Here is a 13868-nt window from a genome sequence, read left to right as displayed (position 1 = left end):
CCAAGCAACAAATTTCAAGCTGTTTTCAGGCCAAGAAAATTGTTGTTGAGTTTAGCAAAATTGTGGTGATCAATGAGACAAACAAAGTGGTGGATGTTTGTGCCTGGCAGCACAAGCTCCTGGGATTTTCCCGAGGCTGAGAGAGCTGCACTTTTTGTTGGCTCACAGGTGAGGCTCGGGCAGTGTGGCCTGAGCTGGGCAGTTACTGACTGGTTGGAGCTGTGGGCAGCTCTTCCCTTACTCATTTCCGTGCTCTGACACTGCTGATTTACCTGCTCTCAGTAGGTACAATGTTATCACCTCCCAGTGTTGTTTTAATGAAATTTTCGGGTTCTGCACTATGACCCAACCATTTGGTTTAGAGCAACAGGTGAATCTCAGGATCTGTGCTGTTGTAACCTCCCTCCTCCCCTGCGAGTCTCCTCCCCTTTGTTTACTGCAATCCCTCGGATTTTGGGGTGGTTCAAGCAGGGCTGTACCACCTTGTTCCTCCTGGGATTCATAAAGAGCCATTTGCATCCAGTGGGAGACTTCCCTGACCCAGGACTCACTCAAGAGCGGTGGGATCAAGATTAAACTCATTTACATACATGTAAATTTTTGCCATTTGGCTGTGCAAAAAATATCCTGTCTCTGAGATACGGGAAAACAGGGTTCTGACTCAGAATTGATGCTATCGTTGCTGTCAAGATTAGAGTCTGAATTGTGCAATCCAACTTAACTCCCAGTATCACTTGCTATGCAAAAGACACTGTTTCATACAGAGGTGTGGCCTTTCCAGTGATTGCAGCAAATCCACACCACAGCTGGCACTTACATCCAGTACAGTTGGAAAGCACAGCCAATTTTTCAGCTTTGATCCTAAAAGAACTTGATTGTTCCTCATGAGGTGCAGGGAGAACCATGGGGGAATTAAGAGGATGAAAAAATTTCTAACACCTGTCATGAAATTGTCCTTAGAGGAAAAAAAAAAACCAACCCAAAAAAACAAACAGAAAAGGTGAAAGCACTTAGGGGAAAAAAAAAAAAAGAAGAAGAAGAAGAAAAAAACCTTTTTTCCCACAGGAAACTTCCATCAATATTGTATTTTCCCTAAGGACGTTTCTGTATCTGTCACTAGAAATTACTGCTGTCAGCGGGAATGCATCAGCCCAAACCAGAGGGCTGGGCTTTGGTGGGCTGAAAAGGGATGTAAACCACAGCTGCTTTTAACCACCAACTCACCTTAGCTATAGTGAACACGTTGTTTATGCAATAAATCCAATTTTGTCTGGAGGAAAAATTATGTTGGAAGGGCAAAGGGAGCTGTTGTTTTCACAAGCAAATGCCTGATGCCTAATCAAGGCTGAGAGAGGCATTTCACTCACGTAGGGCTGAGAAGGTGCCAAAACACAGGTAGGAGAAAGGTATTTCATAGGGAAACAGCTGCAGGTGGATGCCAAAACATCCAGAAACAGCAGAACTCTCCCAGCAGAGCCCCTCAACTTGTGCCCTACAATTTGAGTGGCAAAAGAAACAAGCCTAAAACAGATTTCCTCCATAAAGTGAAATGACACCCTAGAAAATTACACTCCAATAAAAAGCTAATGAAAAGGTCCACTGGGAACAGTTTTGCCCTACAGATAACTTGTCCCTCCTGATCTTAATGAATTCACTGGCAATTCTGACAAGCTTTTATTACAGTGGTACTCAACGCTCTGGAACCTGGGTGCAAGTGCTGTTCAAAGAGATGGTCTTTGTCCTGGGGAACATGATGTAATCGTGCAAAGACAGGGATGGAGGGTGCTGATTATTCATTGTCTGCACAGGGAATAAAAAAGGTTTATATGGAACTAACGTATGGGTAAGTGTCAGTGTCATTAGCAGTAATTACACTAAGTGCCTCTATGATCCTCCTCTGGTATATTTGAGGCAGGCTTCATTTCATAACTACAGGTTTGGCTGCTAAAAATCTTCTTTCACAACAGACAGCCTATGGCTGCTCCACTGCTCTCCTCTGGGCTCTAAGGAGAGGGGAGCTGCAGCAGTCGGTGCCACATTGCTCTCCTCAGATGTGCTCATGGAGGGTTTTACACTGAGAGGTTGAATGCCAAAAATGTGGATTTCAAACCATCCAAGGGATGGGTAAGTGGAAGGCCCTGGCCTTCTGGCTTTGTGCAGGTCCAGCTCTCCTTCAGACAGGAGGAGAGGTTCCCTCTGCCTGGGTGGCTGGGTAAGGGCAGAATGAAATGGGATGGAGAGGGCGTGGAGTGGGATAGGGAACGGGATCTGCCCTGATGCAAGAGCATCCCTGGAGGGGCACGGCCCCCGGTGGGCTCAGCACCATCCCCTGCCCCAAAAAAAGAACAGAGGTTCCCTCTTTGTGCCCGCAGAGCTCTGGACACCCCCGGGGGGCTGGGTCCGCTCCCTGGGCAGGAGGGCTCTGCAGGTGCCAGGGCAGGGGACAGAGGGGACAGAGGGGTCAGAGGTTCCCTCTCTGTGCCCGGAGAGCTCCGGACACACCTCGGCCACCCCGCAGGTGCCCGGGCAGGAGCGCTCCGCTGCCCCGTGCCCACCCCGCGGTGCCCAGGGCGAGGCTCTTTGTCCTGCAGGGCCCCAGGAAGCCACAAACAGCGCGGCCCCAGCGCCCCTCAGTGCCCTAATGAGGTTAATTAAGACTGGCTAATGGGCTGCTCGCTGCTGGTTGTGCAGCCGCTTTTGTAATCCCTCGCCTTGTTCTGCAGAGGCTGCGGGAAACAGGTAAAAAACCCACGTGGCTTAGCCAAGAAAGAAAAGGACATTTTTTATCCAGTTCAAGGCAGTGACTCTGTAGAAATGAGGGCTGGTGATGTAAAACTGCAAATATATAATCAGCACTCAAACCGCCACATACATGTCCAGAAGAAATCTCTAACGTGCAGGGTGGGAAGCAATAAAAAAATGTGATTTTCTATTTTTGCTCAGAAAGAGAGGGAAAAAATTAAAGGAAATTTGTCTTCAGAATTTCTTTTAAACAACAACAAAAATTATTTTCCCTTAAAATTTTCTTACACACTTTATATAATGGGGGAAATATTGCTCCGACAGGGTGGTGGCTTGCCCCAGAATAGAAAGGGGAGGAAGGCAAACCCAATGGTTTGCTCCATGAGGAACCGTGCTCTGCCGTGTCCAAGCTTCTGTAGTGATAAAAATACAGCGTTTAATGGCACTTAAGTAATGCTGCCTTGGGGGTCAATGCCTCAGTGTAAAGCATTCCCAAAGCAGCCCTTGCTGTTCCCATGCTTTCCACTCCATTCTGCTTTGGGCTGGGCTGAAAACCGAGCCTGAAAGGCTCTTTCAGAGTTTTCCCAGCAGAACCACTTGGCAAAGGACAGAGCTGCTCTCCTGAGGCTGAAATAACTCTTGTGTCCCTGGCCAGCCCCCTGGGTGTTCACAGTCACTCTCCTGTGGTGTATCGAAGGGTGAACAAACACCAGCAGGTTCAAACTGCCACATTTCTGCACTGGGGCTCAGCAGAGCTCAGGGCACAGATCCAATGTTCTCTTTGTGACTACAAACCCACCGCAAAAAAAAAAAAAAAAAAAAAAAAAATTAAAGCACCGAGACCTGATTTTTTTTCCCTTCGTTCCTTTCAAGAAAGGTTAGAACTGCAAACCTGAGGCCCCTTTAAAACCTCCCCCTGGATTATTTTTGCAGGACAGGTGACGCTTTAGATTTCATTTCATTTTCTCAAGACGTGACATTTTTGTTGGCTGGTGTAAGGGGAAGGTGTCTCCTGCCTTTCTAAAGATCTTCTCATGCATGAGCACGGCAGAGAGCAGGCACAGCCCCTGCCCTGCCCACGAGGGGAAGTGCTGGGAGGGGGACAAAAGCCTTCTAAGCAGGGTCCAGCAAGAAGAAAAAGCAATCTCTGGGGTGAGGGCCCATTTGCTGTAAGATTCTGCAGGATTTGTGTCACAAACAGGGTGTGAGCAGCTGTGTCCTGCTCCTGTGCTCAGCATTTCAGTGGCAATGTCCAGAAGGGTGCTTGGTTGGTGGTTGGGCTCCTTCTCTTCTCCTCATTCTCCACCTTCCCCCACACCTGGGAGGTGCCAGGGGATGTCCTGGGTACCAGAGGCTGCCGTGGCTTGGGGACAGGACACATCTGGTGGCAGCAGTGCTGATGTTCCACTGAGTCAGCTGGGACAGAGCTGTCCCTAAAGGACAGCGACAGGAAACCCCTGCCTGCCCCATGGGAGCAGGAAGAACAACCCCACTCCTGAGCAGTGACAGCTCCCTCAGACAGGCTGGGCAAGGCCCCTCTGAGCTGCTGCTCCTCTCTCCCCACTCAGAGGCCACAGGAACTGTCCCTTTCCTCTCCCATGAAGGCAGAGTGGCTGGTTTGGGGTATTTCCCAAAGGTCACACCTCCACTCCCGGCTGCCTCACTCCTCTCCCAAGGAGCTGAAGGCTGTGAAAAACTCTGGAGGTTCAGAGGAGTCAGTTCAGATGGGTCCAGAAGCTCCCTGAGCTTGCTGGAAATTCAGGGGAATAATCTGAGTTCATGAATGTAATTTAAACTAGGTCAGTAAAGTGGCCGTGAACTCAGGGCAGAGGCTCCAGTGCAAAATCATAACCAAGTAATTTAATCTGAAATCACTTTCCATTAAATTACAGTAAATCCAAAGAATTCCAGATGAATTTTTGATTCTAATTGAGCCTCCAAGTCTAATGGAATCCAAAGGGATTTGAGTGGCTCATTTTGAATTCACACTTCTGAGACACAGCTAGAGGAAGGCTGGAAAACACAAAACACAAAAAGTTCTCAAAGAAGGGGACATAGAAAGGTGCAAAATCCCAGAATGGGTCAGGCAGGAAATGACCACTGATAAGCAGCTATCAGGATGAACTGGATCCATGAGGAACCAGTGGCAGCAGGGAAAAATGATCATATTGGGACCCCACTGGGCTGAGCTTGATGCACCCAAGCCTGGCCATACAGAGTTTGTGTTCCCACAGCTGCCTCACCTCCAGGTTAACCCCAGACACCGCCTGCACAACAAATCTGTGTAAGAAATGTGGATTTTTCATGCAAACACATTCCTAGGAGCATGAAGGCACCCGGGAGGACATTTCCTCCTTGCTGGGTGTCTGTGCCCAGATGCCACTGGTGCTCAAGAGCCTTTTGGGTGGAGATTTTAGGGTGATTCTCAGAGATCAAGATCTCCCATTTCAAACCTCTGTCATTTCACATTTCCAGTTCACCTGTGAGCTTGTAGAGTCTCTGAAGAAAGTGAAAATCAGCACCAAAAGAAGCAGAAATAGGTGTAATTTCCATCTCAGCCTTGGCAATGCCCATGCTCTCAGTTAACTGAACTCTTGAGCAACTTTTGGTCTCTGACCATTCCCAAATTGGTTTCTTACGACATCAAAACTGATTTTCTTTCGACTTATCTGATAGAGTTAAAAGAAAACACCCTGGCAATGCCACTGCATCACAAGGAAGGCTTTGATCATCTGGGGCTGCCAACAGCACCTTGAAGTGTGTTAAACACATCTGACTTGGCTGATTGCATCTGCCTCTTCCCATTAAGTGTCCCTGCTGGAGCCACCCTCGGGGAAGGGGCAACAAGGGCACAAACGACCTGGGCTTGGGTTCCTGGGCACTCCTGCAGGTTTTTCCTAGGAGGAACTTTAGGACTTTGTACCTTCCAGCTCAGGTGAAAGTGCATTTCTGCATTTTGGAAAGAGCAGACCTTTGCACTGAGGCTGTGAACAGAGGAACCTCCCAGCAGTAAAAATCCTCTTTGGTGCCCATGTAAACTCCAGGGATGGGGTTGCACTCCCTGGGTAGCAGATCCATGTGGGGGATCCAGAATTCCACTGCAGTGTTGGGGATTCATCCCTCCCATCCCCTGCAAAGGCTCTCCCAGCTAAAATCAGCTCTAACCCTGCCAGAGCACAGATTTTAGACTCAGCTTTGAAAGATTCAGATTAGGGGAGCAGATACAAGTAGGAGACGCACTGCTGATGAAATGCTGACACTTCAACTCAATCCCTGTGTCTCAGAAACCACATTTTTGGTTAAAAAAGAAGAGTAACCCATTTGCATCAGCATTTTGTTTCCTGATAAGGGTTCAAGACTTCTCCCAGTTATCCTCTGCAGCATGAAACACCAAGGCCACCCCATCCCCTGCCCTCTGGGAATGGGATTCTGCCTTTGTAGGTTATCAGGGGTGGGGGAGGAAGCAGGGGAGAAGAAGGCTGGGGTGCCGTGCAGAGGATTCTCATTAATTTTGGAAGGAGCTTTAAAAAGTGAGCTTGAAAGTCTGTCCTAAAGAGGAGGATTCAGCTGATTGAGAACTCATCTGCTTCTATCTCTTGGCTAATCGTGAATGCGCTTCTGCTGTGTCACTTCAAAGGCCCAGCACAGCTGGGAGGGTTTTCATCAAAGCTCCTGCATGTCTGGGGGAGGTTTTCCCCCCCATGAATATACATCACTGGAGGCTCCTTTTCCCAGCTTTTCCCATGCCTCTCTCTGATTGATCCTCATTTCATTCAGATGAGCTCTTCCTCTCTGGATGGCTAAAGGGCAAGAGACAGTTCTCTCCAGAGCTTTCCCACTCGCCTGGATGCCTCTCCGAAAGACTTTCCTCTCATCAGAGTGGGGGAGGGAGGGAGCTGTTCAGACAAGAGATTGAGCCTTTAAATTAAATTCTTGTCATCTGAGGGCTGGGCCTGATAGCAGCGGGGGTGGGAAGAGCATTCTCCCAGTATCAGGATTCTGGCCAGACCCTGGTGTGGTGTAAATGTGCCATGGACTGATCTCAGCAGTCCTGTCATCAAAACTCTGAGCTCTCAGAGGTGCCAGGCAGCAGCTTGGCAGTGACAGCAGCCTTGTGCCCTGTGTGGCTGCCCTGGGCTCTACCTGGGCTCCCCAGGCTCAGAACACTCGCTGCAATTGCTCAATTCCCCTCTTTTTTCAGTGGGGAAGGAGGGCCGGGCAGCTGGGAGGAATTTCAAGCACTCAGCCACCCTCAGCCAAGCTGGGATTTCACAAGAGCCCAGACCCTGGGTGCACCCAGCACGTGCGGAGTGCCGGTGGAAATCTGGGCCCCTCCGGAGCTGGGATGGGAGCTCAGCCCTCCTGGAAATTCTGGGCCCGGTGCCACTTGGTTACAGCACGTCTGTCTGCTGGCTGGGGGCCAGGCAGAGCAGCTCAGCTCAGCTCAGCTCAGCTCAGCTCAGCTCTCTGCCCTCCACCCTGTCATTGCCTGTTCCCCAGGGCAGAGTGACCCCAGCCCTGCCGGGTCAGGGCACTGCTCGTTCCTACACCCTGGCAGGGCTGGTTCACAGCTGTGGAACGTGATGATCCTTTCTAAAAACGTCACAGATCTCCTGGGCACTGATGATGCTTTGTGACACTCAGAGAAGTGAGATGATGGGAGATGGTCAGAGATTATCCATGGCTGGTTGTCCAGTGAGATCTCTCCCCATTCCACTGGAGCCCTCAGCAGTCAGGGACCCTCTCTGGGGGCAGAACTGCAGAGCCACCAGCCAGTGCCACACTCGTGTCCTTACAGCCTCCTCTCAGCTCAGAGTCCCATAAATCCCATCCTGGACCTTTACCAGGAAGGTCAAACCAGGTCCCCAAGGATGTCACCCTCATGGGGACCCTTCCAGCACCATAACCTCTCCTGGCACCTGTAAATCCTGTTGTGCTCCCTCCACAGCAGGATCCTCTGGAGAGGCATTCAAGGCTGGTCAGTTGTGGTGGTGCTTTATGGGATCAGGACCTTCTTTCCCCCCAGCCAGTGATGGGATTTTCCCTCTGCAGTCCCAGAATAGTTAATTGGGTTGTGAATGGTTTATCACTTCTTTCACTGGGGTGTGTGGCTGGATCCACTTCGACACAAGCCCCTTTCTGAATTGCAAGTTGGCAACAATAAAAGGGAGAAGTCTTTAATTAGTTATCTGGCTAATTAACTTTTACAGCACTGCATAGTTTTGGCATCCAAATACTGCAATGCAAAACATTGCAAACATTCAAAGACTTCCCACCCCACCAGGAAGCTGCTGCCACTGGTGGTTGCGGGGGAAAAGCATCTCCCAGGCTTGGCCTGGAAATCCTCCCTGGGCTCCCTGCACATCCTCCTCTGCAGGTAACTCACCTGCTCCTGCTGATGCTCAAGTTAAAGAGAGAACATTCATGGAATCCCTGTGTTCTGGAATCCTTAAGGGTGGAAAAGATCTTTAAGATTGTCATTGACCCAGCAGTGCCACCAATGTCCCCATGTGCCACTTTGACATGAACACTTCCAGGGATGGTGACTCCACCTCTTCCCTGGGCAGCCTGTTCCAGTGTTTACACCCCTTCCAGTGAAGAAGTTTTCCTTAATATCCGACCTAAAACTCCCCTGTGCAACTTGAAGCTGTTTCCTCTTGTCCTGTCCCTGGGAGAAGACACTGAAACCACCTCACTGCACCCTCCTGTCAGGGAGTTGTGGAGAGTGAGAAGGTGCCCCCTTTTCTCCAGGCTGAGCCCTCCCAGCTCCCTCAGCCTCTCCTGGTGCTCCAGCCCCTTCCCAGCACCGTTCCCTTCTCTGGACACCCCGTGCCACACTCCTCCTTCCCAGTGTGTGCACTCACTTTGGTAAAATCCATGCAAGACCAAGTTTATCTCCTGTTTGTGAGGGCTGTGCAGAGATCCCTGCTCTCTCCTGCCACGCAGGGCAGGGTTTCACAGTCAGGGCCAGCATTCCAGCACCCTCTGTCCTGATCCAGGAGAGAAACCCCTCACAGCGGAGCGATGTCAGATCCCCTGGCCGGGAGATGCTCCCAAAGCTCAGAAAGCTGTGGGATGACCCCCAGGAGCACGGTTTGGCTCAGGGAGCACAACAGGCTGGTGTTAAGCCTCTCTCTGTCGGGACATGCAGGGTCCCCAGCAGTTTTCCCACGCTGCTGGGGGGAGCGGGGGTTTCGGGAGGCTCGGTGCCCCCGGGCCGTTCCTGTGGGGCTGGATCTGCTCCTTGTGGCCAAGCACGTGTTGTGTTCCCCTGGCTGTGCTCGGCAGTTTCGCCGGGGCTGCGTGTCCAGGCAGGCTCCCTGCCTGCTCCCAGCCCCAGTGGAAAGGCACTGGGAAGGGAAGGGGCAGGTTTCAGGGGAAGCAAGAGAAGCAGCCTAAAACAGGTGATCAGCTGCAGCCTGCTGGCTCATCCACACATCCCAGGGAAAAGTCTGCCTGTGAGCAAGGCATGATCCAAACTTGTCTCCTTTGTTGTAGTTTGGACTTTAAGTGAGACCTATTTAACTTACCTATTTAGTGGTAGAAAATGATTCTGCTCATTGGCAGAACTCAACCAGGAGCCCCCTGTGCCCTCTTCCTGTGCCAGTCCCTGTGGCATCTGGGAATCAGCTGAATTTCCAGAGGTGCTGCCTTTGCTCGAGAGTTGTGCCTTTAACGTTCCACAGACACCTGCAGGACTCCAGAGTCCGTGTTTGCACACCTCAGATTGCACCAAAAAAGCTGCAGGTCCCGGCCAAGGTAAACTGGAGCCAGCTCAGAGCCACAGCACCAGGAACTGCTGCTGCCAAGGGTGCAGGGCCCTCCCAGCATCCCATAAATGTGGCCCAAATACGGTCCCATAAATCCTGACCTACAGGGTCCAGGGGTCCTTACAGGATTCCCTGTATTCTCCTTACCTTTGGGAACTGTTAAATGCAGAGACTCTTTAATCATGGCCAGCTCCAGTTGCTGTGCCCAGGCAAAGCCCTGAGTTCCTGTAAAAATCCTTCCCCAGAAGAAAAAATAAAGGAGATTAAATGATTCATAGCATTTGTATGGGGAACAAAATTTATGGGTTTGTTTTTGCTTTTGCTTTTCATTTTAAGTCTTTTCAGATTCAAAAAACAAACCAAGCCCATTCTCTTCCCTTCCTCCTGGTGACAGGTTGCCCAGATGCCTGTCTGGGTCAAGGGGACACTGCTATATTTTGTTTTACCATCTGGCATCACCCAGCTCTGCAGATTTTTTAACCTTTTAATTCTCAGTAGCATCTCATCCTTTGCTAATCCAGTCATTTCCCCCACGTTTGCTTTGTGAATTTTCCAGAATAATTCCCTTCAACTCCAACCGTGAGCAGCCTGTGTGTCAGGGCTGGTCCTGAGCAGGAGGAAGAAAAAAATTCCCCTGCTAAGCCACATTCAAAGTCAGAACTAAGCCTCCAACAAAGATTTCCCAGGGGTAGAGAAGAAGGCTGAGGTTCCCTGCAGCCAGGATGGGGCTGCTGGGGCTGCTGGAGCTGGCAGTGTGAGGCTGTCACTGGGATCTGTCTCCTCCTGCCAGGGCGGGGCTGTTTCCAGTTCCTGGATGGCTCCGATGTCTTGGCTGCACAACTCGTCCCACAGAGCCACAGGAGCCAGGGGAAGGAAGGGAGAGCTGGGCACAAGAACTGCCAGAGGTGTCCTCTTGGTGCAAGAAACTCGGGACAGGGGAGAAAACCAGGGACTTTGTGTTGTTTGAAAACTTTCTGCTCTTCCCCTAAGCGTCCTTGACAATCAGTATGTTCAGCATGTTCTCCCCCAGCATTACAAGAGAAAACTCTGGAGCTGAGTGAGGTCTCACTTTCCATCTCAGAATATGTCTTTCTGTTTTGTTTTGGGGCTAAGGGATATTTTTTCATGCTCATTCACCTGCTGCACTTAGGGATCAGAGGTTTGGTTTCCCGTGGTGCCATCTGTACCAGGAATGCCCTGTTACAATTTTTAATCTGTTTTTTTCTCCCTGGGCTCAGCCTCTGTCCCCAGCTTCCAGCTTGCAGCACACACAGCTCTGCCAGAACAGCTCTTGGGTGGGCTAAGAGCAAAGGGAAGGAGCTGGGGTGACAACACTTGGTGCTGCCTGTTGCTTCCAAAGGTTTCACAAAACCCAACCACAGCCCCAGCTTTGCCCTCCTCACGCTGGATTTCCTGCAGTGCCCTTCCTCAAGGAAGGCAGATACCTGCCAGTCTGACTCAGGGAGGGTTGCAGGGTTTGCCCTCCTGTGCTGAATCAGCTGCTGCACGCAGGGAGGGAGGAGGCGGAAAATGGGGGGAGTCCCCTGGGAATCCTGAGTGTCACAGAGCGAGGGGTAGGCGAGACATTGTGCCATGGAATGACAGCCAAAGTCATTCCAAAGCATTTCACAGCACCACAGAGTGACTCAGGGTGGGAAGGACCACAGGGGGGCCAAGCAGGGTCACGCTAAAGCACATTGCACAGGATTGTGTCCAGCTGGTTCGTGGATAAGAATATTTGAATATTTATGCTTCACAGGAATAAACCAGTGGGAGAACACGGGCACAGCTGCATGATTTGCCCAAGGACGAAGGCTGTTACCTGTCCTGTGCAGCAGCACCATCCCTGCCTGCATCCTAAGGGCACCACAAGGCTCCACAGCAGGGTCCCAGAGCACTGATGGGAACAGCCAGGTGTTCTCCTGTCACACACAGCTCACAGTCCTGCTCCTGCCAGCCCCTGATCCTTCCTGGGCACCCCCAGCCAGAGACAGAGGCTGGAGGGGCAGGAGAGCAGATCCTTGGGTGTGCTGTGCCCCCTGTGCCATGAGAGGATGCTCCAAGAATCACTCCAGGCTTAGCAGGATTTTTTGCGGTTCCCGAAGTTTTCAGCCGGCGTGGCGTGGAGAAAAGCGCGTTTTGTTTGACAGGCAGCGACACCTCGTGGCATCGGCCACCCCAGCGCAGGTGGGGACAGAGGCACATCGGCCCGTCCCGGGACAGCCCCTCCGGCAGCCGCAGATCGGGGCAGTTCTGCCAGAGAGGCCGGTGGAGCTCAGAGTCCAGCGCGGGTGTTCCACTGGAAACGGTGATGATGATGGTGACGTGATGATGATGATGATGATGATGATGATGATGATGATGATGATGATGATGATAAGATTCACCTCTTGTGAACGCTTACTAAAAATCCCAGTCACCTTGGGGAGGAGCTGCCCGAGGGCTCTGAGCCAGAGCCGAATGAGTGTCCCTGGAAGTGCTGCCGATGCTGCCCAGGCTGCCTCGGGAAGCACGGGAGCCGTGGCGAGGCCGCTCTCCGAGAGCGCTGCCGCTCTTCGTGCCCGGGGGGACGCGGCTGGGGCCGCGAACCGGAGAGCGAGGATCGCCCCCTTGTCCTGGGCAGGCGTGGGCTGTGCCAAGAACTCCAAACCCAGGGTGGAATTTCACTTTCCCGGGAAAACCTCTCCTTTCCATTTGCCAGTGGAGTTTCATATTCCCGGGAAAAACTCTCCATTTGCCAACACGGACCAGTGGTCCTGGAGAGAGTGATGGGAGGAGGAGGAGGAGGAGGAGGAAGCGTTCTGTCAGGGAGTCCATCCCTTCAGCCACTCCTGCAATCTTCCTCTCCCCGTTTTGGCATGGGGGTTTGGGGGAAAACAACAGACCAAACACGGCTGGGCTCTGGCTTCTTGGCCAGCTACCTTCTGAGAGAAAAAAGAAAAGAAAAGAAAAGAAAGAAAAGAAAAGAAAAGAAAAGAAAAGAAAAGAAAAGAAAAGAAAAGAAAAGAAAAGAAAAGAAAAGAAAAGAAAAGAAAAGAAAAGAAAAGAAAAGAAAAGAAAAGAAAAGAAAAGAAAAGAAAAGAAAAAGAAAAGAAAAGAAAAGAAAAGAAAAGAAAAGAAAAGAAAAGAAAAGAAAAGAAAAGAAAAGAAAAAGGCATCGTCTTCATAGATGGCTCAGAGCACTGGAATGCCACCTTCCTTTTCCATTATTTTTTGTGTTCAGATTGTGAGGGAATCTGCTTCCCCTGCAATTTTAGTGGTCTCAGTTAAAAGAATCCCTGCCTTTTCTATGCTGTTAGGGGTGTAATTGACAGGGAATCCCAATTTTCCATTATTTTCCAGTTTAAATAGAAGGGGAGAACCTTGACGATGTTTTTTATGGGTTTGAATTAAGGGTAACTGCCCCACTTTTGTTGTCCTAAGTCTTAAATTGAGGAGGAAGCCCAGCTGTCCCTCCTTTTTAAGGGCTGTGTCGAGCACAACCCTTTTTTCAGCAGATTCATCATATCACAAAAGGGATCTGCCCAGTGTCAAAGATGATGTTTGAGATTGAGGCTTCAGATGAGTTGAAGATTGTGACTAGGAGAGGGAGGATGAACAGGGTACACTCTCTTGGAGGGGGCCTCCCCTTGCTCCTTGGGGTTCCCAACAGGGCTCGGGGTGCCCTGCAGACTTGAGCTGAAGGGGGACAGACCCTCCAGACCCTTCACTTTGCTGTTTTCCTTAGAAAGGATTACAATTCTTTTTTTTTTCACAAGAAGTTCATAAAAATTAAATTAAATTAAACAGAGGTAGCAAAACAGCCATGGAAACAGAAACCCGTGGTAAGAGGAAATGGAGATTTTTGGAGGAAATTGTGACTTTGTACCCAGAACCTGACACTCCCAGGTTCCAAGGGTTGTCAAGGGCTGTCTGCTGGGCTGGGAGAGTTTTCCACCTGGGGAAAACCTGGGAAAATCCCTTTTGTCCAAGCTGCTGGAACTCTCCTTGAGGTGAATTCACTGATCCATTCTCTCTGCTGATGGCACAGGCCTGGGGTGCCTGTGATGGGAAGGCAGGAGAGCTGAGGTGCCAAACAATCCCTGATGCAGGGATTTCCTCCCTTCTCCTGCAGTGGCACAGCCATTCCAAGCACACACCTGTGCCCCCCACACTTGGCAGCATGGCAGAGATCCACACTGGGAGGGGGAAGATCCCTGTCCTATCTCTGCACTTTACCCCCCCAGCTGTAAAGTGGAGTAATTCCCTAACTCCCAAAAAACATTGTAGTAGCATAAACTAAGAGAAACTCTTTGATCTCCTGTAAACAGCAGGCTACCAGAGCCTCCATCTCACTGTTTTTATTGTTGCTAGGTT

The 13868-nt window shown here is 50.6% G+C and overlaps 1 protein-coding gene across 3 annotated transcripts in view; it reads right to left on the bottom strand.

The window, feature by feature from the left end:
- The window catches only part of GRHL3 (grainyhead like transcription factor 3), a 103560-nt gene that overhangs the window by 39103 nt on the left and 50589 nt on the right, over nucleotides 1-13868 (bottom strand). The gene's annotated exons all lie outside the window — the stretch shown is intronic.

The sequence above is a fragment of the Vidua chalybeata genome, chromosome 25 (genome assembly GCF_026979565.1).
Source record: "Vidua chalybeata isolate OUT-0048 chromosome 25, bVidCha1 merged haplotype, whole genome shotgun sequence".
Lineage (NCBI taxonomy): Eukaryota > Metazoa > Chordata > Aves > Passeriformes > Viduidae > Vidua > Vidua chalybeata.
Note: the sequence above shows the minus strand (reverse complement) of the source record. Positions and strands in the feature narration are given on the sequence as shown.